At 44.2% G+C, this 27,596-nt stretch overlaps 1 long non-coding RNA gene across 1 annotated transcript; it reads right to left on the reverse strand.

Moving 5' to 3' along the window:
- On the reverse strand, window positions 1-27,261 carry LOC110348614 (uncharacterized). The gene is made up of 4 exons (XR_015451843.1): window positions 20,634-27,261; window positions 6,070-6,731; window positions 5,582-5,736; window positions 1-4,951 (listed from the first exon to the last, which is right to left on the reverse strand). It is a non-coding gene; the product is annotated as an uncharacterized LOC110348614 (long non-coding RNA).
- Window positions 27,262-27,596: the final 335 nt, after the last annotated feature.

Raw genomic sequence — 27,596 nt, forward strand, 5'->3', positions numbered from 1 at the left:
AGCGCTGCGAGTCGCCTTGGCCTAACAAGCGGGGGCGTCGTCCCCGCGTGGGGCCAAGATGAGATTAGGATGAGGCAGGCGGGGAGTCCTCCTCCGCGGACTTTGTAAGGTTCTGATTAATAGGGTCAGGGGGCCAGGAAGGAGGAGTGGAGAGAGGGTGGGGGCCCGGGGGAGCCAGGTCTGTTTTCTAACCCTCCTGGGCAACGCCACGCCAGCCTACCGCGCAGACAACAAAGGCTCCAAGTCAGGAAGGCGGGAGAAGTCCGGGCAGACTTAGAATTTGCCTCTTCGGAGTAAAATTCCCCTAGAAACCACTGAAAAATAAGCTTCCCGATGCTAAAGCCCTGCCCACCCCCATCTCCTCCACCCCTAGCTGGGCTGAGGCTGACCCGGGCGCCTTCTTTGCTTGGCTCTGATGTTTAACCCTTTAAGCATGCACTGCCAGGGACAGGTACCCTCTTGGCTGTGGATTTTCAGGCTCTTGAATCAAACTAGAACTTCAGGACCAAATCGCCCGCCCCCGCCCCCCTTGGGGATCAGCGATGAAATGTCGCTGGTGAAGGACAGTTGCAGATGGGGGCCAGAGTAGACGCTCTCTGTGGCTGAATCAGTGCGGTTTCCCCACTAGGACGTGAAACTACGTGGCAAGACAGGAGACACAGTGTTCAGCAGCCTGTTCAAACAGTGCTGGTCTAATGGAATTTACGTGTGAACAGTCTTGTTGATTTATGATTAAAAACAGTCTCCTGGTTTTGTCTCTCCTGAAGTCTCTGGCATTAGAAAGCTCTTTTCTGAGAGTTATTGTTAAATCACCCTGTGAGCTAGCTCTGGCCCCCACGGAATGTTTGATGAGTGAGTGAGTGGTGCTTCCTGTGCTCAGGGACCTCCGAAGGATGGGGGTATGAGCTCCAACCGTGCTGGCTCTTCACGTGACTTTGGGCATCTCATAATTTCTTTAAGCCTTTTGCTTTTAAAATGAGGCTAACAGGTTCCTCAAAAAATTAAATGGAGAATTATCCTAGGGACCAGATGGGGTGTTACCTACAAGGAGACATTTTTCGGCCATAAAAAGAAAGTTTTGACACATGCTACAACATGGGTGAACCTTCTTTCATGCTATGTGACGGAAGCCAGACACAAAAGAGCATATAGCGTCTGATTCCATTTGTGTGACATATCCAGAACAGGGAAATCCATAGAGACACAACACAGCTGTGGTTGCCAGGAGCTGGGGCGAGGGAGGGACAGAGAAAAACTAACTGCTTGATGCCTGCAGGGCTTCCCTTGGGGGTGATGAAAGTTTTGGAGCTAGAAAGAGGTGGTGGTTGCACAACATTGGGGAAGGCATTAAGTGTCATTCGAGTATACATTTTCAAATGGTACACATGATATTATGCGATTCTTACCTCCAAAAAAAAAAATTTAACGAGGCTAATAAAATGCCTGTCTGAAAATCAAATGCAATAGTCTACATAGAGACATTTGAACAAATCCAAAACCCTTTCTTTGAAGTCCATCTTATTTCCTAGAATGGCTCATTATCCCTTTTGAAAACTTTTAGCTAGAACTCCAGCAGCCTGAGGCCCACCCTGTGCTGATTGGAGCGGCACCCAGGAACCAGACATTGTACAGTCCTGAGTTCCTTGGCTAGTGTCACCACAGTTGTCGGACAAAAGCCCCAGCAATGGAGGAGGGGAGCAGGAGTGAAGAGTGGGAAAAGAACTCTGATCAGCAGGGCCATAAAATGGTTCAAGATCTGTCTTCCAGGTACAGACAGAAGCTTTAGGGATTTACGGAAAAGGGGAACAGAAGGAAGGGTTGGGGTTTGCATGGCTGACACCGTAGGTAATCTGTGGTCTGACTGATCAGTGTCTCAGGATTGATCCTTTGAGGTTCTAGGGGAGCCAGGTACTCTTGAGGGGGCAGTTTGGTCCCCATCATGAGATGTTGTCTCCTGCATAGTGGGGCGGCCTTGGCTCCAATCATGGGGTAAATGCCCCCCTTTGGAGTGACTTCATCATGGGGTGGTCTCTCCAAGGTGCTGCTTTCCTTGGACTGCAGGTTTAGGCCACTGACTGGAGACATCTAGGCATTGCTCCAAGGGATCTAGAACAGAGTGTTGAAAAAGCTGCCAATTAGCTGTCCCTAAGAATTAGTTAATATCCGTGTCCTCGGTATTGAAAGGGGATGAGATAGGCTGTGTAAATTTGGGGCTAGTGGACCTTGTAATACAAATACTCCTTACACACAGAGCTGAGCAAGGATCTGACCCAAAATTTTAAGGTAAAACAGATGTGTGGCCCCCCCCGCCCCACGAAGGCAGAGATGCCAAGCTTCATCCTGCTTTCAGTTACTCGTTGGGCATCTGCAGGCCCAGCCACCAGGCCCCTGTTAGACTAAGAGATCATGAGAATGGGAAGCCAAGTGCTGCAGATATGAGCCCTGAACCACAGCAGTCCATCCTCCTGGCAGCAAGACCTTGCAGCACCATGGAAACCGAGGGAAACTGAGTAGCAGGATTGAGCATTTACAATTTTCAGTCCATGTATGTGCTCCTCAGAGAAACAAACCAGGGAACCCAAGTGATGCAAGCAGCCTGCCTAGGCTGAGATTTAGGCTTTTTAGGCTGAAGTCTGTCCCAGCTCTGATCCTTCCAGTGGGTGACCTCAGACCAACACTCCTGCCAAGAGCCCATTTTCTTATCTAACAAATGGAGTTAATGGAAGTACCTACCGCACAGGGCGGCTCTCAGGATTGAGCTATATGCAGGTTCCAGGAATCAACAAATGTTAGCCCGTGTAACTGAGCATGAGGTAAAGGTGCAGAAGAGGCTGTATGGGTTGTGCTTTGTTGCAGAGCTGGGGTAGTGAACAAGACAAGGGCCATTGAGCATTTAAAGAAAAATAGGAGCTGCGTGGCAGTTGTTTAAAGCAGTGTGGAGCACTACAGGGTGGGATGGGGATAGCAGAAATTCTGGGGCAGAGGACAATGATAAGAAGGAAGCAAGAAGATCCAGAGGAGCAGTCTGGACCCAAAGCTGGGAGGAGCTATCTGCCGGGTCATCATCCCAATCCCTATTGGAAGAGACTCCGAAGTAGGACCACAGAGTCTCCACAAAGCACAGGGAGAGATCTCTTTTGTTGTAACAGTGAAAGGGGGACTGTGAAATTTTGTCTCCTACAACAGGTCTCAAATCCATGGCACCATGTGGGCTTCCTCGGCAGAAAGCACTAATGAACTAGACTGACTAGAGACCCTCTGTGCAGCTGCCCCAACCCACTCCTCTGGTGCCCATCTGAGTTGAAAGCCCCATCATGTGAATGAACCTTTCTGCAAATCAGCCTGAGGCCCACACAGCCTTTGGCAGCAAAAAAGAAAGAAAGAATTTAATGGGAATTAGGACATTTCATGGCTTTCCATGTGAAAACCACCCTCATCCTTTGTAATACTAACCCCCTGCCTGATCCTACTAACTTCATTGCACTGGGGGCCCCTGCTCCACTTTCTACTAACATTTGCCTGTTTCTGATGTGCCACTGTGAGAACCGAGGGATGCCCCTAAATGGAGGGTCTGTGATGCATCTCCCTTCATGGTCAGCCTGTGTTCCCGTAGTCAGTTGCCACCAGTTTTGGGCCAAGAAGCTCAGCAAACAAACACTCAAGAGAGAAAAGGTCACCATATCCCAGAAGGAAGCAGGTTTGGGCTTTGTGGAGATGCACTGTCAGACTTCAGGCTGTCCCAGCCTTCTGTACACATGTGCAGTTGTCCCTTGGGCTCCGTGAGGGTCTGGTTCCAGGACCCCCAAGGGTACCCAAATCCACAGTACTCATGGCCCTATGGAAAATGGTGTATATTTGCATGGAACCTACACACATCCTCCTGCACCCTTAAAGTCATCTCTAGATTATTTGTAATACAGTACCTGATACCATGTTAATGCTAGGTAAATAGTTACTCTCTATTGTTTAGGGAATAATGACAAAAGTCTCCACACCTTCTGCAGAAATGCAATTTATTTCCTGAATGTTTTCAATCCACAGTTTGTTAAATCCACAAATGCAAAACCCACAAATATAGAGGGCCCACTGCACATAGATACTAGGATTCTATGAATGGCTCGATATTTAAGCAATGTTCTTTACTAGAAATAATTTGAAACTCTTATTGGGGTCTGGTGTGCTGTACACTCTTCCCAGAGATCCTTTCCAGGTTCTTGTTGTCCTGAACAAAGAACCGAATGAGACACACACAAAAGGTAGCAAGGTTTTCCATTTATTAAAGGGGGGAAAAGGAGTACGCTCTGCAGAGTGTACAGTGGGCCACTGAAAGAGTTTGCAATGGGACCACGCTATCCTATCAAAAACTGGCTTGGTTTTGTGCCAGAACAATTGAAGATAGCGTTTTCTGATTGGTCCTAGGTGCAGGGCTTGGGTTCATGGGTCCTGGTCACAGAGATGGACAGGTCACGCCCACTTGCTGAGCTGGCTGGCCACACCCTAATCTCCTGCCTCAAAAGCACAATTCTACATGAGTTTTTACATGTATGGTACATTTCTGTGCCATGTTGTCCCCTCCCCTTCCCATTTTCACTCCTTCAAGGTCACAGGTAAAATACTCTACCTTGGATGGCAGAAAACTCACACTTAACTATGCTAAGCAGTTAAGAGTATCCAGTGATTACAGTCAGAACTAACTTCAGAGGCATCCCAATTTTTTAAATGTAAGTAATACATGTTTATTGTAGAAACTTTTTTAAATTAAGGAAAACATGTAAGCACTCCAGTCTAGCCATTCAAGAATTACCACGTGTCATAGTTACTTTTATCCTTGCTGGGACCAAGTACCCAACACCCAAAGTTAAAGGAGGAAAAGTTTATTTAGCTCACAGTTTGTAGAGGTTTCAGTACATAATCGGCTGGCTCCCAGGTAGGGTGACATGGCAGACGGGCACTGCAGAGGAGAAACAGTTCAGGGTAGACAGAAGGTAGCAAAGCAAGCAAGGGACCTTAGCAGCTTCTTTCTGCTCTTTTAATACTCTATCTAGATTACTGACCAATCAGTAGACTAATTTAGTAATCACACATCCTTAATGTCAGAGTCACAAAATCTAGATTCAACCACCTCTGGAAAATTTCACACCTATGGCAGCATGAGGCTTTGCAGGGCAGGACGACATCTCGACACAAACCATAGCACCATTATTAAATTTTTAAATTCCAATTTACATAGTTTTAATAAACACACATGGAGTGGGGGAGGGCAGCAGATCAGCCAAAGCCAATAAATTTGAGGCCCTTCCATGGACCAACGGTAGTAGGTGGTGCTGGGAGGTTGGTGCCATGTGCTTGGATGTAGCAAGTAAGCAGGAAATGCTGTCTGCTTTCATGGCCTCTGGTCTCAGCCTGCTGCCATGCAGCTCAGCCCTAAAGAAGGCTGTTTATTTATCTTCCTGGTTCTTTATGGAAACTGGCAGAGCCCTGCCCAGCAGGACCGAAGTGCATGTAGGGGCGGTCTCGCTGGACAGGGTCCAAGAAGCTCCCCATCCTCACCCCCAACAGAGGAGACAGGACTTCAACTTACCCTGTGGAGTAGGTTCTTGACTCATCATCACAGAAGAATTTCCAAGGTGGGCATGCTGGTGCATGCCTGTAACCCCAGCACTCTGGGAGACTGAGTTAGGAGGATCAAACGTTCAAGCCTAGCCCGGCCAATGTAGCACTTTAGCAAGAACCTGTCTGAAAATAATTAAAAGGGCTTGGGAAGTAGCCCAGTGCAAAGGCCTTGGGCTCAGTCCTCACTATGGCAAAAAAGGAAGAGAAAGGATGGAGAAGAGAAGGGAGAGGGGAAGGAAAGGAAAGGAAGAATTTCCAAATGCATCAGTGTGAGACATAGGCAGATTTCTTTAGCAGAGTTACAAAGAAAAAGTAGGGAAGGGACTTTGGCTTGAAGAGCAGAAAGGGACACAACTCGGATGAAGAGGATCGGGCAGGCCTGTTAAAGGACAAGACCAGCTTTTGTGGATGTGCTGGGATGGGCTAAGGTCTGGTTGATCATTCCCTCACACCTACTTTTGCAAGGTGGCTCGTAGAAGACCTTATCCTTTAATCCAGCCTCTGTGAGATGATTTTCTCTGTTTGTGGCAGTCTGTTTTGTGGAGGCTCCGCCTGAATCCAAGGTGACCGTAGTTTAGGGCAATGCTGGAGATTTCTGGGTACTCATTTGTAGTTAAATGACCTTGTAAATCCCTTATCTTGAGACAGGATAAGCTAGGTTTTGTAAATTTAGGACTAGTACAACCTTGTATTGCCAGCCTTTAGACAGATATTCCCTAAATAATTAACATGCCAATGCAGGGCTGAGCAAGGATTTCACCCAAAGTTTGAAGGTAATAAAAGAAACAGGTAAAAATGAAGATCAAGCTTTGTTCTTTTAGTTATTTATTGGGCCCAAATGACGAGATACTATTTTTTAAACAAAAACAGCTTTTCAGTCTCTGGTTGCCTCAGAAGCAAACACAAATCGTGCTTTTAATGAGTAACGGGTTACAGAGTTGGGTTTTTTTGCTGTCCCCATGGTGGTCTTCGGAGCATGAAGAACACAAGGTGGACCTATAGTGGGTGTTCTGGACAGACCCCAACTTCTCCTGGGGCACCATCAGCAGAAACAGGCTGAGACTGTTCCCAGGCACCTCTTCAGGTGATAGAAACCAGGAGCTGATGGATCCGTGCTTCTGAAAGGTAGAAAACACCTCTAAGTCCCCTCAGGGACAACTGGGAAGACTGAGGAAGAGGGTGCTGCTGTTACACAAATGAGGCCACCTCCAAGGGCATTTGATAATTCCTATGAATGTGCCTTTGTTTTTAACAAAAGACTGGTGAAGCCTGGGGAAATTTGTACTGATAACATAAAACTGGATCATAGCTTTAGAAAGCTGCTTTCTTTGCTTTACAAAGTCACACGAGCTTTCTTCACTTAGGTATAGAGATAATTCCAACCCTGGTTTTCAAACTGCATTCTAAGCTTTAGCAAATTCTTTAGGCCTGCGAAGGTGTTTAGGGGCCTCCCCAAAGGGTACCTTTTGCAAAATAGAAAGAGAAGAGTATGAGTCTTCAGTGTCTAGGTCAATACAGTAGCTCTACTTTTAACAGAGCTACTAGGATTTCTTGAAAGACTGAATATAAGCAGGGGAGGCATCCTCTGCAAAGAAATAATTTGAAACCACAGTTCTACATGATTTTTTAATGCTGTATAGTGTTTCATTATGTGTATCCATGATAATTTATTAATCAGGTCCCTATGTCTGAACATTTACATTGGGGATGTTAGGAGTGATGAGCAGCTATAAATATCAAACTCCTAAAAGACAGTGACATAACCAAATGAAGATTTTCTTTTTCTCAGGCAACAAAACATCCAGAAGGAGGTAGTGGTGGCATTGGTTTAGTGGGGGGTCCACCGAAGACTCATACACTGAGGGCTTGATACCCAATGCAGGAAAGTTCAGCTGGGGCCTAGAGAGGCAACTGGATCATGAGGGCAGGGAGCCTAATTGGATGAAGTGGGTCCCTGAAGCATGGATTTGAGGGGTATATCGTCTCTAGCCTCTGCCCCCCACCCCGGCTCTTCCCCTGCACTTTGCTTTCTGGCTGCCCCAAGGTGAGCAGCTTCCTCCACCAGGCCATTTCTGCCTTGGAGCTGGTCAACAATGGACTGAAACCTCTAAAACCATGAGCCAAAAACATAAACCTTTTCTCCTTTAAGTTGAGTGTGTCAAGTATTTTGTCCCAGCAACAGAAAGCTGACTAACACAGTGGGAATTTGTCATTCTCCAGCAGCCCCACTAAGTTCGAGCTGGCCTTATAGGTCAGAAGGGCGCTGAGCAGATTCCCCTCATGAAACATTTTCCCGGAAATGCCTCTCAATGCTTTCTGCTCACATCTCATTGACCACGCCTATCTGTAAAGAATCCAGAAAATGTTTCACCAAGCACATTCCCCCACATACACACACAAAACTAGGCTTCTGTTAGTAAAAAAGAAGAGCAGAAAACAACTAAGCTATGGCCACAAAACTCCTTTATATTTGCGGCTCCATCGCAACATACATTTTTACCTAAGGTCAAGTTATCAAAAGACAGTCGTTCCTTTAAAAACTATGATTGTTCTAAGATTTCTCAAATAAGTTGTAGCAGTGTCTAACCAAAACATACTCATCAAAAATATGATACAATTTTGTTACCAGGTTTTGGGGTGCCGGAGTCTTCTCCTAGAGGTGTTTTCTAGATTCTGTCTGTCCTGAGCAAAGAATTGGGCAAGACAAGCACAAACAGTAGCAAGGTTTTACATTTATTAAAAGTAAGAAAAGCAACAGGCTCTGCAGAGCAAGCTTGGGCCAAGAAAAAGCAGGAAAAAAAGTACAATCTCCAGCATGAGGGTGGAATGCTGTAAAAGATCTCAGTATCCCTGAGCTCAGTGGCAACTGTGTTTTTGTATCTCTCACTTCTCAGGCTAACAGGTCAGGTCTAGGCCATTCTTATCCTCTCCAAACCTGCTCATGTTGTCCCAAGAAGTCGGGTGCACGGCTTTGGGAGGTGTTCTGTGCATATGCCCTGGGATTTTGTAATAAAGAGATCATGCCTACTTCCCCAGCCAATCAGCCTTACCCAGCTCTCTTCCCTCAGTCTCTTCATTTTTAAGTTTTGCTAATGTAATAAGCAAAATGTTCATGTTTTTATCTTACTTGTTTTAAACGTATTTTAAAATATGTGGCAGTCCTAGCTGGGCATGGTAGCATATCTGCAGTCCTATCACACTGGAAGGCTGAGGCAGGCAGATTGAAAAACAGAGACTCTTGTTTCCACTCATTATCAGCGTGATAGGCGACCCCTAGACCAGTGCTTTTTAAATTGTATGATTACAAAACTAACCTGGATCTTATTAAAATGAAGACTCTGATAGAACAGGTCTGACCATCTGCATTTCCCACAAGCGCCCTGATGACGCAGTGCTGCTAGACCACACAGGGCACTTGAAAACAGTAAATGCTACCTTAGACAAGTTAAATCTTGGGGCTGGGGGTAGAAGTGCTGGTAGAGAGAAAGCATCTCTATACTGTGGTCCAAAGAGACAAAAGACTAGATGAGCCCTAAGCAAAAACAATGAGCTGCCAACTATGGACACCTGGGGAGGCTCAAGGCTTGGATCCATTGTTAAAATACTAATTTGGGGTTGGTTTCCTTTCTTCCCTGCCACCTGTACCCATTTCCAACTAGCAGGAGCAGCCCCTTGCCTTGGGGATTCAGGCAGCTGGAAAGATTCTTCCTGGCCTTTGTAAAAGCTAAATTCCTAGATGAGATTATGCCAAAGCCTCCCCTCCTCCAAGATGAGTGAAGGTGGTGAAGAGGGGTAGGAGGAATCCAGACTGGGGCAGTGTAAGGAGGAGCTGTAGGGACCCGTGCGGGTCATGGAACATTGGTGAGGTGGGCCCCAGACTCCCCACTATGGTTTTCATGTATTGGAAACTTAATCCCCATTGCAACAGCGCTGAGGGGTGGAACTTTGAGAGGTAACTAGGTCAGGAGGGTTCTCCCCTCAGGAATGGATTAGCATCCTCATGCCAAGAGTGGGTGGTTATGCTCTCTCTTCGCCCTGCTCTTCTGCCTTTTGGCATGGGGTGATACTCAGAAAGGCCCTCGGCCAGATGCAAGCCTTGATCTTGGACTTCCCGCCCTCCAGAACTCTTAAATGAATCTCTATTCTTTGTAATTACCCAGGGCTCTCGTTGTTCTGCTACAACAAAAACAATGCAGACACACTGTGCCAGGTTTCCTGCCTGGGCTGAGGCTCCTGCTCTCGGGAACAAAGCCCAACCACAGTACCTAGAGTCAAGGAGGTGCAGTGCTGGGACACGGGGAGGGGCGTATGGAGAGATCCCCTCTGTTCAGACTCCTTACCTCAGAATGTGAAGACAAAGGGAAAGAGCCAGGGATTTAGCTCAGTGGTTCCAGCACCTGCCTCGAGAGCTCAAGGCCCCGAGTTCAATCCCTGGTACCAAAAAAAAAAAAAGAAAACAAAAGGAAAGCAACACATCGGAAGAGTTTTGCAAAAAGACCAAGGAGGCCAGTAAGGGAGCAGGACTTAGGCACCACTCAAGCTGCTCCCTGGAGTGTTTTGGTCTCTTCCAGCTTTGACTGTGGCACCTGGAACATATAACTACATTGTGCCAGGGACTCCACATGGACTTTTAATTTATATACATTTTACCAAGTATCTATATTCCTTTCTTAAGCCTCCATCACCACATGGCCCCTGTAACAGGGCCCCTGTTCTCAACTCCAACAGGAGCTTCTCCACGAAGAATTTGTGCTATTTTATAAATAAAACAACACTGCTTGCTCACATAAAATTCCCACTTTCCCTCCCTTCTTCAGAACACTGATCTGGAACTATCTGAACCTGTGTTTCTGAAATGTAATCCCTAAGACCCCAAAGTCCTTTTTACTTTTGCAGCTTGAGTTTGGATCGATCGATCCACAGAAGTCTACTCTGTGATCATGAGAGAACCATACCAGTTCTCCGTGCTTGGGGTTTGCAGAGTATACTTTTCCCATCTATTCTTCTACTTTCGACCTATCTGTGTCCTTATATTTAAAGTGTGTCTTTGGTAAACCTTTTTTTCAAATTTTTAACTCACTTTTTATTGAGTACAATTGACAAATAAAATCATATATGTTTAAGGTATATATGTAAGCCTTTTTGTCATAATTACACTAAATCACAAATACCTAAAAATACCTAAAAAAAAAAAAAAGGATGTTTTTGCTTGATAGAAGAAAGATATAGCATTTATAAGGTTTAGAAAGTCCCCAAGGATCATAAAATAAGAGTTTTTAATTTCACTGACATAAATTCAATATTTTTTTCTTTTCTCTCTTTCTTTGGGGGGAGGGGGGGAGAACCAGGGATTAAACCCAGGGGCTCTCTGCCATGAACTACATGCCCAGTCCTTTTTATTTTGAGACAAGTTCTTACTAAGCTGCCCAGGCTGGCCTTGAATTTGCAGTATTCCTGCCTCAGCCTCTCGAGCAGCTGGGATTAGGGGTCAGATCAGTAGGAAACAAGAGTGTGGATAACAAGAGATTAGGGAACAAATTAGAAATTGAGGCCTGAGGACATCAGCCCCTGTGATTACTGTATACCCTGCATGTCCAACTAGGTGACCAATGTAAGGGCTTTTCCACTGGGAAGAAGGTTTGAGAGTGTAAGTGTGTGCGTGTATGTGTATGTGTGTGCATTTGTGTGTACGTGTGTGTTTGTGTGCGTTCATGCGCTGGCACACACACGTCCACCTGCCAGGTAGGTTTAGCCTGTTCAATGCCTGTTTCCCTAACAACAGAGCCAACAACAATGAAGCCTCCGCCCGGGGGTATGATCTCTCCCTGTGGCTCTTCTTTCCACCTACAAATGTTACCAAACCAACAATAGTGGGAAAAAAACATCCCAGAAAACCCTGCAAAAATAGCCAAGACATAGCTTTCATTTCTCTAGCTCAGTAGTTTTCAACCCAGGCTGCCCCTGAGAAGAACATATGTGGGAGGATTTTTAGAATACCAGTGCTCGGCCCCTCCATCTGCAGGTAATTCTATTTCACTGATCTGAGGGTAGAGCTAGGAATCTGTAATTTTAAGGCGATTTCAATTTGAGTCAGTATTTTAAAAAGCTCCTTAAATATATTGAATGTGCAGTCAGACCCCTTTGCAGCCTGGAAATATCCAAGAGGGCCATCAAGTAGAAGGCCACTTGTTTTATAGGCAGGTCTATGTTATTCTGCCACATGACCAATGACACCTGGCTGGTCGCTAAGGAAAACTCCGATGGGATGGAATGTGACCAGGTGGTGTCAAGACTCATCAAAGGCATCTGGCCACTTGGGAATGACATCTGACACTGCTGATACTGAGGCATGGGGAGGAAGAGACCATGGTTACAAAACACGCAACACGAGCCCTGCTTGCCCCTCAGCAAATAATTAGGCCTGAACTGCTACATTACTTGATATCTATCTCTAAGGTCAATATGAATGAATAGGTCTCTTAGCTTTATTTCTTCCCCCAAAGCAAATGTTTCACTAATCTCCATTTTCCTCATTTCAGAGTCCATTGTCCAGCATGTCTGAGCCACTCTATGAAAACAAGCTTGCATGTGGGTATAATGGAAATCAAACCAGTTCCATGAAAAATAGTGATTCGTGTTCAGCCCTGTTTGCAAAAGCTTACTCAACCAGCAGAGACAAAAGGCAGAGCTTTTTGACATACAGAAAACTACCCCTTATCTATTAGAGAGGTGCTTCAGGCAGAAAGAGTAAGTTTGAGGCTCACTTTCCAAATGGAAAATGCTCCTTTCTTCTTTGCTGCTCACGGTGACTAGCTCATGGTGTGAAGCCACAGAACCAGACCTTTGAAAATGATTTTGTTGTTCTATGGAAAGGCAGGAAAAGTTTCCATTCAAAGATAAGGATTACGCAAAATACCTTGATCAGTACACAATGTGTACATGAACAGAAACCTCACACTGTACCCAAAAATATTTACAATTATTATATATCCATTAAAAACTTCTTCTGCAGTACTGGGAATTGAACCCAGGGCCTTCACACTGAGCTATATCCCCAGCCTTTTAAAAAAAATGTTATTCTTTTGAGACAAGGTCTTGTTATATCACTAAGTTGTCCAGGTTGGGTTCAAACTTGTGATTCTCCTTCCTCAGACTCCCAGGGTTCTGGGAATACAGGGGCATACACTACATCCCAGAAAAAACAAAATAAAAATGTAAAAGGATGAGACCATTTTCAGTTCCCTTGGCCAGAGTGAATCCCATCCATTTGTCTGATCCAGGATCTTCTTCCTGAGTTCGATCTCCAGATAGGAACTCCCTAGATTTTGTTCATTAAAATCAAGGCCCCCTGGTTGCAGATATAAGGGCCCACCTGCCACCCCATCTCTGTAGCATCTGTCCCAGCCTCTCCTCCACTGCCACCAGCTTGTCAGTTCCAGCAGAACCAGGGGTAGGTGTGTCAGAGAGGTTGTGTGCCTCAAGAGGAAGCAGAACCCAAAGGCAAAGCCACCATTCCCACACCAGTTTCCTCCAGACGTTTCATCACGACACTGCTTGGGGTGGGAGGCTGCAGCACGGGGAAGGATCGGAGGATTATGCAGTGAGCTTGTGACTTCTGAAGCTCAAAATAGAATTCCCGCTGCTTCTGATAAACACCAGCAGAAGACCACAGCTGCCTTCTGAACTTCTGACTGCGTGATAAGACCATTTGAAGATGGATAAACATTGTTTCACCAATCTTCCATACTCTTTCAATGAGCAAAATTATTTAAACACCATCAGGAAACAAAGTTTAACAGCTCAGCTGTGGCCCCAGGCTCCCAGGGTGGACACTGGACACTGGGAAGAGAAGAGGGTGTAGGAGAGAACACTGTACCTCTTCTGGACCCTGGGGTGGGGTTGGCTTTTCGAAATGGAAGTAAATGGACTCAGGACTCAGCTAGGATAAGTGACAGTAGTCTCGACACATTGCAGGGTCTTGAATTTTAATCAGACACCAAAGATGATGAGATCATTCATATAGAGAGAGAGAGAGAAAGGGGGGATATTTTCTGAGGAATTGGCTCCTACAACTATAGTGGCTGACAAGTCTCAAAATCGGCAGGGCAAGTTGGCAAGGTGCAGACAGGCAGCGCTGCCTGAGAACCTGGGTGCTGGTGGTATAAGTTTCAGGCTGGAGGCTGCCGCTTGAGACCTAGCAAGAGCTGAGGCCTCAGTTCAAGTCCAAAGGCAGGATTTCACAGTTCAAATGCAACCAAGCAGGAGAAATTCCCTCCTGCTCAGGGGAAGGCAAGGCTTTTGCTTGTAGGCAGGGCAATCTGTTTTACTCAGTCTCCCAATTTAAATGTTAATCTCATCTGAAAAGCACCCTCCAGGAAACACTGATAGTAATATTTAACCAGCTATCTAGGTACCCTGTGGCCCAGTCAAGTTGGCACATAAAATTAATCATCACCGTGGGTTAATAGGCAACAATGAGGCCTATAATCCCAGCACTCTGGGAGGCAGAAGCAGGAGGATTGCAAGTTCAAGCTCAGCCTGGGAAAATTAGTGACTTGGTGAGATCCTGTCTCAAAAATGAAAAATAAAAAGGGCGGAGATGTAGCTCAGTGTGAAGGCCCTGAGTTCAATCCCTAGTACCACAAAAAAAAAAAAAAAAAAAAAAAAAAAACTAAAGAAAAAAAAACAAAACAAATAACACAGACAACACTGAGAACTGGAAAGACCACAATTTCTAGAGTCTAATAGCCCAAGGTCAAGTTCCAGCTTTTTCTCCTTGCTGGTTGTGTGATTTGTTGGGTCTCTGTGGGGCTGCCTCAATTGCTCTTCAGTGAAACAAGGATAACAAAAGACTCATAGCAGGTACCAAAGTGTTAGTTGTTTTGCATACAAAAAGTACATTTGCCTTTTGCTTTTAATGTGAATTATTATTTTGAACAAAGGGGATAGTTAGTCATGAAAAAAAAAAGGGAGGCATTCATCATGAGAAAGAAATACAATGGACCAGAGAGTTATATGGACCTTATTCATACAATGTTATTGTGAAATCAGTAAACCAAGGTCTGTGGGCCTTGGGAAGATATCAGAACCACTAGACTAGGAGGCTGTGCTCCTCCAGGAGAGCCTCCTTCGTGCCCCAGGAGGCTGCAGACACCCTTTCATCTTGGAGCCTAATGGTGAGGTGGCTGTGGTCTTTTCAGGGAAGGGAATGTTCTACATTCTACATATGAGTGCTGGAGGATAGTGAGTGAGCTCCACTGCATCTGGGACCTGCTACCAACATCTGCCAAAAACAGCTAAATACTTTCCCTTCAAGAAGTCAAATTAGAAAACCTCTCCCATGGTTGGTTTGAGTTTTTCAAAGCTGAAAAAGATGGCCTGTTGGTCCGATGTGACACCTCATTGCAATATTGGTCCCTCATCCAAAGTCCTGTTGCAGCATGTGGGTGGAATTAGCTGAGTCCAGGACCCAAAGAATAGCATGATGGTTAAAGAAAACCTAGATGGTACAGCAAGAAATGCAGTGGGTGGATTGGCCAGAAGACACTTCTAGGGGCCAGCATAATGGCTCCCACAGAGTGTGAGATATTTGGGGTTTGGCAAACCCTAAGCAGCTGGTTGCCAAGTCCCTCTGCCCCTTCTCCCCCTGGTGTATTTCAAAGGAAATTAAATCCACATGTTTCTGATTTGCTGTCACTTAGAGCTCATCCAAAGGTAGTTTTGCAAGACTGGTTTGGACACAAGGAGCCTAGAGAAACTTAATTATTATTATTTTCATTTTGAAATGGAGACCTGTATGCTTACATAATATATGCCATTCCTACAAAATCAAAGCCCAGTTTCACCTTACCAAACCTCTTGGTCCTGGGCCCACCAAGACAGAGAATTGAAGTCAACTAGAAAAGAGAAACCAGTTGACTTTAACATCCAACCTAGAAATCCATTTTGAAAATCACACTATTCATTGTTCCTTTTGATTAGGATGCTAGAGCTAGCATTTAATGAGCTTCCCTCCCTCCTGGGTACATGGAAATGTGCCCACCATGAACTAACCGAACACACGGTCACCTGGGCAGTCTGCGTTCTCATCAGACTGCTGGCTCCTCCGGGTCAGAAGCTAGGGCCATCTGCATCATCCTCTTCCCAATGCCCAGCACTAGGGAGGTGAGAATTTGGCATCAATTAGCTGGCCAGCTTCTCCCTCAAACCTGAAGCAGCCTTTGCCTTGAAGATGACTCTGTTCTATCAACTACACAAAGTAAGACTCATTAGGGTGTTAGTCAGACACTTTGAAAACAGCACCCACTTGGGCAGATTCGCTAGACCTGTTGAATAAAGTCCCACAGATGGAATGGTTCAAAAGACATTTATCATCTCGCAGTTCTGAAAGTTGGATGGCTGAGGTCCAAGTGTCAGCAGGGATGATTCCTCCTCTGGGCTGCTAAGGAGAATCTGTTCCAGGCCTCTGCCCTGCTCTGAGGGTCGCTGGTGATCTTTGGAGTCCCTTGGCTTGTAAATGTTTCACCCCAATCTCTGCCTTCATCTTCCCATCGCTTTCTTCCTTCCTGTGTCCAAGTTTTCTCTTTTCCTGAGGACACTGGTCCTATCAGATGGGGGCCCAGCCTCATGACTCCTCATAACTGGATCATCTGCAAAGACTCAATTCCAAATAAAGTCACCCTCACAGATCCTGGCAGTTAGTACTTCAACATCTTCTGGGAAGACACATTTGACCTGTAATAGCCCTCTTCTGGGTAAAGGAAAAGAAAAAAGAGGCAATTTAAAGTTGACACTGAAATGCAATGACCTTTTGATGTACTGTCCAAAGTGGGGCCTTTTTTGAGAATGAAGACAGCACTCTTCACAATCTTGCAGAGACCACGTGTGTAAAGCAGGGCCGTCCCAGGCAGGCAGTCAGGATGTATGGCCACTGTGTGCAGCTGGGCTCCTTCCCCAGCCTTTCCCGTGCAAGGATGCATTTTTACCTTCACTGCAAATCCCTCTTTGTTTGTGTTCACTAGCAAGTCCAGTCTGTTTTACACACAGTCACAGCGAGACTGAGGGATTAGCTGTATTCTGGGCTGTCGTTAATTCACTGTTTCCAGTTACCAACCCAGGTCCAATCCCAGCAATTAATTTGGCCAGATCAAGTCAGGTTCTCTTTACACCTGTTCCCCTGACTAATTAGGTTGCGATCTCCCAGGGATAGTTGGAGGCACCAAGCACCATTACGTAAGACTTGGATTAGGAGGGTCATGTCAGACATTCCGCTGTGGCTGAAATACTCAGGCGACATGCCTGAGACAGCCCCAGCTCTCCCGTCTAGACAAGTGTCCTGACAACTGCAATCCCCCCAGCCTGGCTGGGGCAAGGATCCTCTTTCATAATCCCCTTTTTCATTAGAGACTTCATCTTTTCCCAAGAGAAGGAAATGCTCCCTGTGGGGCTTCTCTCCTAGGTAACTGTTGGACAGAAATCAGCCAGTTAAGGTTGCCCATCTAATTAGCAGACTCTGTTATGATTTATCAGGATAATAAGCTGGGGAACAAAGACATCACTCCCCCCACCCTGATGTTTTGTCCTCATTTCTTCTTTTTGGAAGGTGACCCAATGGTTAATGAGAAAGGAGTCAGTTATTGTCGGGGTGCAAATAGAGAGATAACTGACATCCGTAATTAAGCCACAGGCCCTCTTGGGTATAATGGAGCCATTTGCCAGGCAGTATTATTCAATTAATTAATTCCATTAGGGCCACCTCACTTCTCCAAATCCAGTCAGTCAGCTGTCAGCTCTGATAATTTGTATAATGCAAAACTAGAATGGTGAATCAATGCATCATGAAACCCAAAAGGAGGCATTTCCATCACACCAGGACACCTCACTGGAAGCCTTTGATTCGTGAATGTGTGTGTGAAGTCTTCAGGGCCAGCCATGGACCTCTCCTGCCGTGGTTTGGAAGTGTCCCCCAGAAGCCCATGCGTGACAGGCCTGGCTCCCAGCCTGTGGTACTACTGGGAAATGATGGAAAATTTAGGGGGAGGGGGTGGAGGAAGGACGTGAGGTCATGGGGCTGTGTCCTCGAAGGGGATATGGGAACCCTAGCCCCTCCCCTCTCCTTGCTTCCTAGCTTCCAGTAGGTGACCAAGACTCCTTTGCCACATTCCCATTATGATGTGTTGTTGTCTTAGTTACTGTTCTTGTTGCTAGGACAAAATACCCAACACCTACAAGTTAAAGGAGGAAATTTATTTTGGCTCACGGTTTGTAGAGGTTTCAGTCCATAGTTGGCTGATTCCAAGGCGAGGCAGCATGGCAGAACGGCATCACAGGGGAGAAAGTCAGCCAGTTGACTGGCTCTATGGCAGGGCAATCAATGAGGCAGCAAAGCAGCAAAGCAGCAGGAGTGAGCCTCCCTTTCTCTCTTATCCCATCCAGGCTACAAGCCTGTTGGTTGGGGCCACCCACACCCAGGGTGGGCCTTCTCATTATGTATACTCAGAACCCTGCTAAATGAATCAGTGGGCTAATTTAGTTATCACACACCTTTAACCCATATTCATACACACTTAATCCACTTTCACACACCCTAGATCCAGCCACCTCCAAAAAGCCCTACTTATGAGTACAAGAGGCTTTGGGGGAACACCTAGATAGAGGATATAACAAGTATACCATCACTAGCCCAAAGCAACAATCTGAAACCATGAGCCCAAATCAGCCTTTACCCTTATTGGTTATCTCTGGTATTTTGTCACAGTGACAGAAAGCTGACTAACATGCTCTTCCACTGCTTTATGGCTTCAACAAGCACTATGGATAGCCCTCAGTTCAATTCTCTAGAATTGGATGGGAGTTCATCCAGCTCATTTGTGTGATTTCTGTCATTCTTGCTTTGTTTTATTTTGTTGATGGTACGGAGGTAGGATAGAAAAAATGAAGATAGGTAGAAAGGAGACAAGGAAAATTGGAATCTTAAAATTGTACTAAAAAAAACCCCTGCAACTTCAGGACCCAAAAGTTAGTCAAGCCTATCTTGAATTTTTTTCTGTCTTCTCCAGAGACACAATAATCCTGGACAATTCCCTTTTGCCTGTAAATTGCCCTTTTTCACCAGTGAATAGATCATCTCTTTTCACCTATAAATTGTTTTCTCCATCCTCAAGAAAGCAACAGTGTTAGTGGGCAGCAAATCTCAACCTCAAATACATGTAAGTGGTTTGCACTCTGAGATGACAGTACGAATACACATCCTAGATCACCCACTTCAAGTCATCCTCCCTGGCCCCACAAATACATGAAGCCCCAGATCATAATTTGCCTCTCTGTCTTGAGGGCCAGCTTTCTACTTCTTTGAGTGTGTACATCACATTTCTATCTAATAAACCCTTTGTATCTCTTACTGATGCATCCTGAAAGCTCTTTTTCCACAAAGGGAATCCAGTGAAAGTACTAGGGATTGAACCCAAGCCCTTACATATGCTAAGCACTCTACCACTGAGCTAAATCCCCATCCCTAAGTTGCCCAGGCTGGCCTCAAACTTGTGATCATCCTGTTTTAGCCTCTCAAGTAGCTAAGATTAAGGCATGTGCCATCTTGCCCAGCCAGCTCACCTTGTTACCATCTCAGGGGTCACCAGCGAGGTCAGCTGTCCATCTGAGGCTAGGAAGAGGATTAGGACTAAGTGACCTGGAATGAGACTCAGGGTTCTGGATGGGCAGATACAATGGAAAGGAAGGTTCTAGAAGAGCAATCCCCCTGACCATGTTGGCAATGCTTGTCTGCTTGCTTTCCTCTCTATCACCAAAGTCAGAGGTGAATCCTGGGCCTGCCCATGTATCATTCATAACTCAAATTCTTTCTGTCTCATCGGTGCTTGTGTTCATAGACACACCCACATTCTCTTTAACTCCTCTTCTCTTTCTGCTCTCCTTTTCAACTCCTGCCAACTTGTCTCAGAATTTTTCACATCCCTTCTAGTGGTAAATTTGCCTTCAAATAAAAGGAAGGTATGATCCAGAACCAAGTCTGCTTAGCCAGGTGTGGTGTTGCACGCCTGTAATCCCACCACTCGGGAGACTGAGGTAGGAGGATTTCTGTGAGTTCAAGGCCAGCCTGAACTACATAGGGGGACCTTGCTTTAAAAAAGCAAAAACAAAAGGGTTTTTTTTTTCACTTAAAGAAATCAGAATCACAACATTCTAAAGACCAGAAATTCCTTCAGAATCTCAACAAATCCCCATATGCCATATGTCTCTCTATCCATCCCCAAATCGACATTTCCTTTGACCACACAATTAGCCTGAATAAAATACTGTCTGTGTTACATTTATTGTTCTACTTGCTTTGATTAGTTACTAATACTCTGGGAGCATTGGGACCTGCTCTTTTTCATTGTGACACAGCAGTATTTCAGCTAAATTTAGCATTAAGTACACCCTTGTGTGCTACTGTGGGAACTAACCTACCATTCCTAGGAAAACAGCTCACCTTCTAAAAAGCTGACTTCCAAAGTCCAGAACACGATCTATCTTTAAAGCAGGTGGCTACCTACACTGTTCCAGCCCTTTTCTCCTCACCTCCCAGCTAAACAAGGACTCTGTTGTGTCCTGGGCCCATTCTGTGCATAAGAATTGAATCCACAGTGAAGGCCTGAAGTCTGCAAGCCACAATGAGAAGGAAAGGGCTGAGGGAAGTGGTTCTCAAACCTGGGGTATCTCAGAATGTTCTGGAACACCTGCCCAAACAGATGGCTGAGATGGTCTGGGTAAGGACCCAAGACTTGGCATTTCTAACCTCCTTCCTACTGGAAAGTTTTCTTTAGAAAAAGACAGTCTCGTCCAGATGTGAATCACTGGCCTAGACCTTACAGTACAGAGGGGTTTGAGTGGTACCTAGATTTCCAGAATCCTGAGCATCCAGCCACATATCCCAGCTGATCCAAAGGCCACCATCCCTGGTATGGAGCAAGACAGAAGCAAAGCCACCCTTCACCCTCACCCCAGCTCAACTCCAGCTTTACCTGCAGGCAGAAACCAGGCTCCAGAGTGAGATTCAGAATTCCTGAACATTGCTTGCAGCTTATAATTAGAATTAGATCTAGAAATAGTGCAGACGAACACAGGATGTGGGATTTCTGAATGATCATGAAAATGTTTTGTTTGGTCTAGTTTTCTATTTCTTGTTGATGTCTCACATGTCCAGAGATGTTCCTCAGGCTTGGCATGGCTTACAGATCCTTTCCTATTGCTTTTGTGGGAAGCTCAGACACTCATAAACTCATTAGAGCTGGATGGAGGCCCGACGGCTCTAACTCATACTGAGATTCCAGTGGTCATCTGGTCCAGCATTCTCCAATTTTCTCTTTGCATCCCATTCACAAAGAATACCATCCAAGTTCAAGACTTGATTCTCACGTATCACACTGGTGTCTTAACTTAGATTTCCCCAGCAACAAGAGCAGCAACAAGAGCTTTATAAAGAAAGGTGATTTGGGAGATTGATCCCAGCAGACGGGAGTTGGGAACAGAAGGAGGAAGCAGGCACAGAAGAGGAGATGGTAGCAAAGGGCTCCGTTCTGTCTTTTGGGATGACCTTCTTCTACAAGGCTGTCAGAATTTCCAGTGTGAGGAAAGGCAAGGGAGCACTGGCCTCTGACTCTCATTCCTTTTTGGTCAAGAGTTGCTCACAGGGTGTTTGTTCACCTCGTGCCCTTGCTTTTCCAGGTTGTGAGTAAACTTGAGTACTAGGATACTGTCTCAAAGAAGCCCAGGAGAGAAAACGAGTCTCCATCTGTGACTCCTACACAAAGCTGTTTGCCCCAGCAATGGCTGGCATCGAAGGTAAACCAGAAGGTGGGAGTTGCACATAGAAGATGTCCAGTGTGGTTAATTATGAAAAAGAGGAGAATGGAACTAAACAATATTTATAATTTATTGATAGATATTATAAATTTTCATGTTAGCTATAATCTGTAAGAGTTAACATATTTAAAATTTTAAGCAACTCTGAATGTCTGGAATCTGAGTCTAAAACCCATAAACCTTACAATAGACCTACATGCCCCATTTCTAGAAACTTCTACCTTTTTTGTTCTCACAAGACCTAAGAAATAATGACTATACATTTCATGACCATGTCAAGGCCTCCAGATAGGAGGAAGTCAATAAGAATAATTTTGAGTCAGCTGTTTGGTATTCTGATTACAACGCAGATTGAAATTAACTAGGAGTTGGGGCACTAAAAATTGCTTTCATGACCTCATGTCTGAAAGTTTTATATTTTGTGTTAAAATATCAAATAACTGCTATTTGTATTCAGTTCCATACAACCTTTGTTCTCTACAAATGAAAATAAAATTAGACATAATTGTCACAGTCTTTTTTTTTTTTTCTGTAATACTGGGTTCCTGATGTCCGGAGGTTTCTTCAAGAGACAGACTTTCATGAAAACTATCTTCAGTGAAGTGAAGATTATCATGAGGCTGCTTACTGAACTGTCAACATGAATTGTAACACCTGGGTAACTTCTAATCTTCAATAAATAATCTGTTTAGGGTATGGACTAAGAAACACATGGCTAAGAATAAGAGCCACTCGAAACTACAAGAAATGGTTGGAAGCTTTGGGGCTCAGCTCACATATAAATTGACCTGAGGTCAAGTCCAAGCCTGCCTAGTGGAGTGGCCCTCCCACAGCACATGAATAGGAGGCACTGAGTCTGGCTCTGGCAAGTTCTGAAAGAGTAAGCTATTTAAATACTTTCTAATAACTCTTTATCATTGAAATTTTCAAAAGTGTACAAAACTTCAGATCTAGTGGAATGAGCCCTGGAATATATCACCCAGCTCAAACAACTATCATGGTCAATTTTAAATAATTTTTTAAAAATTTAAACAGGCATTTTTTGCTCCTAAAGACAGGAAACCCGGGGAAGATTTTCATGAACCCCTGAGGGTTTGTGACCTGCTAGCTCTTTGGTTCACTGACCTTGTTCAATCCTCTCTTTATAAAGGGAATGCTATCTGTTCCCATTTTCTCTGGCTATTTCTCATGCTTGCGGCTAATTAAGTGGACTCTATGATTTTTAGCAATGGTGACATATAATCCCAGTGTTACAGGATGGAATTTTCCAATGCAAGAAGCAGCAGAAAACACAGAGGAAATGATGCCATGAGCAAACGCTCCTCAACACAGTACCTCCAACTGTGCTACAGAGCAGCCCAGTTTGCATGAGACATGAAAAAAACCAATCTGACAATCGAGTGATTGTTCTCTCTCCACAAGCAATCCTACTATTTCTAACCCCTTGGTGGGCTGTGCAGGCAACACACAGACATAGCCTAGGTCTTCCTACAGAGGCCTGCAAGCCCAGAGCCAAAGGGGAAAGAGTTTGTTTTCCAAGAGACCACGGTCTACAACTGCGGTCACCAGAACATTGTCTCACAGAACAGAGGGGTGAGCAGGCTGCTCACCTGGTCTCATTCGTCCCAAACAACCCGAACCCAGTGACACGGATCAGCTTCTTGCTGTTTGCCCAACTACTTGCCTAGTACTCTAGAAAAACAACAGAGGTCTGCCAAGAATCTGAAGTCCGCTAAATCTCAAAATAATGACTAGTCTATCCAGTGTTTCCATCCAAGGAATTGTTGGTTCTTATACAAGAAAGCCCTTTGGGGTGAGACTGAGGAGTCCAAGAAAGGCATGTGGTTATTTTTGCCACTTACTGGGCCCTGTCTGCACTTTAGAAAAAAAGGGAAATCTATTTTTTACATCAGCTATTCAGCTTTCAAATAACATCAGCCTGTAAAGTGTATCTAATTGAAATGCTGATTCCAAATTTTACTTAAAGACTTTATGGGCTCCTTTTCTCCTGCACACACACACACACACACACACACGCACGCACGCACACACGCACGCATGCACACACAGAGTCTCACTTGCATTCTAATTCTTGGCATATATGAGCTAAAGTTTTAGAATAGGTTAAGGAATTAACACCTTCATTTCCATATGACAATTTCCATCTTTTTTTGAAGAAATAACAGATGTGATCACATTAAAAGTTTGATCGCTTGGGTCGGGGATTTAGCTCAGTGGTGCCGCCCCCTGCCTTTCAAGCGAAAGGTCGAGTTCAATCCCCAGTACCAAAAAAAAAGTTTGATTGCTTGATTCAGATAATGCTAAGACTGACTGTGGCATTCAATCCTATTACTCACTTTAAAAGGAATTATATGCTCCTGATATAATAGGAGAAAAATGAAATGCAAAAGGTTAGGGAGGAAGGAATCACAAAGTGGCTTTAAAATATTACAATATGTGAGTCATTGCACGTCAACCTTGAGACTGAAGGCAGGCCTTACACGTGAAGTTCACCAAAGCTTTATGGAAACTAATATAAGTACAGGGACTTGTAGACTTACAAGGTTATGTCCTGAAAAACTTATCATACATTAAGAATATCATCAGTTGAAAATGCATTTAACACATATAATACACACCATAGCCTAACCTCCCTTAATCTTCCTTAGAACCCTTACATAGCCTACAGGTGGACAAAATCAAGTATCACAGTCTATTTTATCATAAAGTGTTGGATATCTCATTTATTTATTATTGCACTAAAAGTGGAAATAAAAGAGAATGATTGTATGGCTATTTGCCATTCATGTATACAGTCAGAAAACACACTGGGCCTGAAGAATGTTTGAAGCATTGAACTAAAATTAATTGCTGGATGAAGAGGTGTCACCAGCCCGTCAATGTTTTAGTGATAACTGAAATGAAAACTTGAGCAACAGTATGAATGTACAGGTGAAAGATCTAACTGGAAGGCAAGAGAAGATAAGGAAAGGACTCTGGTCTGAGTAGTAGCTGGAAGGAGTGCACTCTGGCAAAGAGGATCAGACTGGTCCATTCGCAAAAGTTTGGAGCCCGGTTTTCCAGGGTGCTGTGGTCGTCTGGGGTTTGGTGGATCATTATCCCAATCCTGTTTTTGTAGCTCAGGTTGCATCCTCATGCCTGGAAGGGCAGTTTCAGTCCTGTGAGGCTCTGCTGGAATCCAAAGTGAACATACACTTAGGGCAAAGGAGACTTTGTGGTGTAGGTGTTCTCAGTCTTAAAGAGCAACAAGATAGGCTAAATAAATTTAAGGCTAATAAAGCTAGTTTTGCCAACTTTTCAGCAGACACTACCTAAACGACTAATATGCCTATCCACAGAGCTGAGAAGGTGTTGACCGCAAAATGAAAGTCAAGCTTTGTTCTGTTAGGCATTTGTAGGACCAAGAAAAGAATCACTGTTTTTTTTATAGAAAAAACCGTTCAAGTCCATGTCCATCTTAGAAGAAAAAATAAATCCTGCTTTTAGTGAGTAATGAGTTAAGGACCCAGGAAGTTTAATTGGAAGAGAAGACGTCGCTGATCACGTCGTGGCTGTATCACAGGATGCTGCAGTGACAGGATCACCAATTTCTCACAGGGAGCTGCAGCTCACAGCCACTGCCAAGCTTTGGGAGAGGATAATACTGGGCATATCATTATCCCAGAAAAAGAGCAACATTCAAAATCCAAAGCATGACTGGAGTGTGGCTCGGTGATAACAGTGCTTGCCTAGTACATTTGAAGCTATGAGTTCAATCCCCAGCACCACAGGAAAAAAAAAAAGAGGTGTCATTTATACTAAACATGTATAGCTTTTAACCACCATTAAAAAAAAGGCCAATCATTGTAAGGGCCATCTGCCTTTTACTATTGCTTACAACCTAATCGCCATATTTGTATACAGACTAGGAAGTAACATGGTGGCTCCTTGCTTGAAGAGAAAGTCAAGAATACCCATTTCATTGTCTTAAAGAGGAAAACATAAACTATATTTTTGATAGCCATGGAAGCAATTGTAACTCAGAGTTGAGCTTGTCTTCTAGTTTAAAAAAGGACACCCTGGGCCTCGCAGCAACATAGGGATCTCAACATAAAAAATAAAAAAGGGCTGAGGATGTCACTCAGTACATACGAAGACTCTACTTTCAATCTCTAGTATCACAAAACAAAAACCAAAAAAAACTCAAACAAATCACCAGACAGGCATACTGTTTTAAGAAAATGATCCCTAACATGAAAGGACAGAATTGGTTTTTGTCTTTAATTCACTTCAAAGGCAAAGAAAATTGCTCTCCTTCAGAGACTTTCGTTGTACTGTTCATCCAAGTAAAATACAATGATGAAAAGAAAGTAGCTTCCTGTGCCCCTCTCATCTTTGCTTTGTCAACCACCCACCTCTCCCAGAAGAGCTTCACTGGAGGCCCCTGTCGGCCACCACCCCCGTGCCTGTCTTCCAGCTGTCATGGACAGGTCTTTTCACCCGTTGGGGCTACCCAGACCTACCACTGTAGTTTCCCAAGGACTTTTAACAGGAGCTAAGTTGGCGTGGTTGAATGATCCCATGTATTTACAAATTTTAGCCATGTCTATTCAGTTAACCTTATTTATGCAAGTAAGAAAGTGAAAGAAAATAAAAGTCACAGTTGTAGGATTTTTTTGTTGTTGTTGTTAAATTCTTTTATTGGTACATTGTAGGTATACAACACAATTATATTTCTCATTGGGAATTGTACCTTTACATAATGCATCTTGGTTCTTATTTTTCCCCCATTCCTAGCCCTCCCTTCACCCCCTCCACCCTTCCCTATTTACAAAGACTTTATTTCCATTTTTTCCATTTCTCAACATTTTTCCTTTCCCTTCTTTCCTTTCCCCTGCCCCTCCCACTACCCCTACCCCTTTGGACCTTTTCTTCCTATTTTACATTATCGATTATTCATTCCAATCATTGGTACATTTGAGGTATACAATATAATGACATTCATGATTGGAAATTTGCAACTTTACATAATCTCTTGGTTCTTATTTTTCACCCTTGCCCAGCCCTCCCTTCAACCCCTCCATTCCTCCCTATTTACAAAGATTTTGTTCCTAGATTTCCATTTTCTCATATTAATCCCATTCCCTTCTATCCTTTCCCCTAACCCTCCCACTTCCTTCCCCTTTGCCCCTTTTCTTCCTATTTCACATTACCTATTATACATTTTAGTCCTTATTTACACTTTCAGCTTCTCACACCAGAGAAATTATTCGGTATTTATTCATGTGTGTCCTATTTATTTCACTTAAGAGTATCTCCTCAATGTCCATCCACTTAGCTATAAATGTCTCTAATTTCTCATTTTTTATGGCTGAGTAGTACTCCATTTTATTAAAAAAACACATTTTCTTTATCCAGTCTCCAGTTGATGGGCATTTGGGCTGTTTCCAAGTTTTAGCTATTACAAACTGTGCTGCTATGAACATGGGCACACATATATCACTGTGGTATGATTCTTTTAATTGTTTGGGGAAGATCCCCAGCAGTGGACTAGCGGGGTCAAATGGGACTTCCAGTCCTAGTTCTTTGAGGTATCTCCGTACTGATTTCCACAGTGCTTGAACCAGTCTACACTCCCACCAGCAGTGGAGCAGGGTTCCTCTTTCCCCACAGCCCTGCCAGCATTTGTTATTGGTTGATTTCATGATAGCAGCCATTCTTTCTGGAGTGAAGCGGAATCTCAGCATTGTTTTCATTTGCATCTCTTGAATGACCAGTGATGTTGAACATTTTTTCATGTATTTATTTGCTATTTCTACTTCTTTGTCTGAGAAATGTCTGTTCATTTCAGATGCCCATTTTCAGATTGGGTCTTTAAATTTGGGAGGTCTGATCTTTTTAAGTTCTTTATAAATTCGAGATAGTAGATCTTTGAGGAAAAGCAGGTGAAGATTTTTTCCCACATTGTGGGTTGTCTCTTCACACTGCTGGTGGTTTCTCTTGCTGTGCAGAAGCTTTTTAATAAGAAGAGATCCCACTTGTTGATTCTTTGTGCTAGTTCATGGGCAACTGAGGTTTTGTTCATAAAATCTTTTCCTACACCAATGTCTTCAAGAGTTCTA

The sequence above is a fragment of the Heterocephalus glaber genome, unplaced genomic scaffold, assembly GCF_053883595.1.
Source record: "Heterocephalus glaber isolate CG9 unplaced genomic scaffold, H.glaber_assembly_v1.0 deba00000122, whole genome shotgun sequence".
Classification (NCBI taxonomy): Eukaryota; Metazoa; Chordata; class Mammalia; order Rodentia; family Bathyergidae; genus Heterocephalus; species Heterocephalus glaber.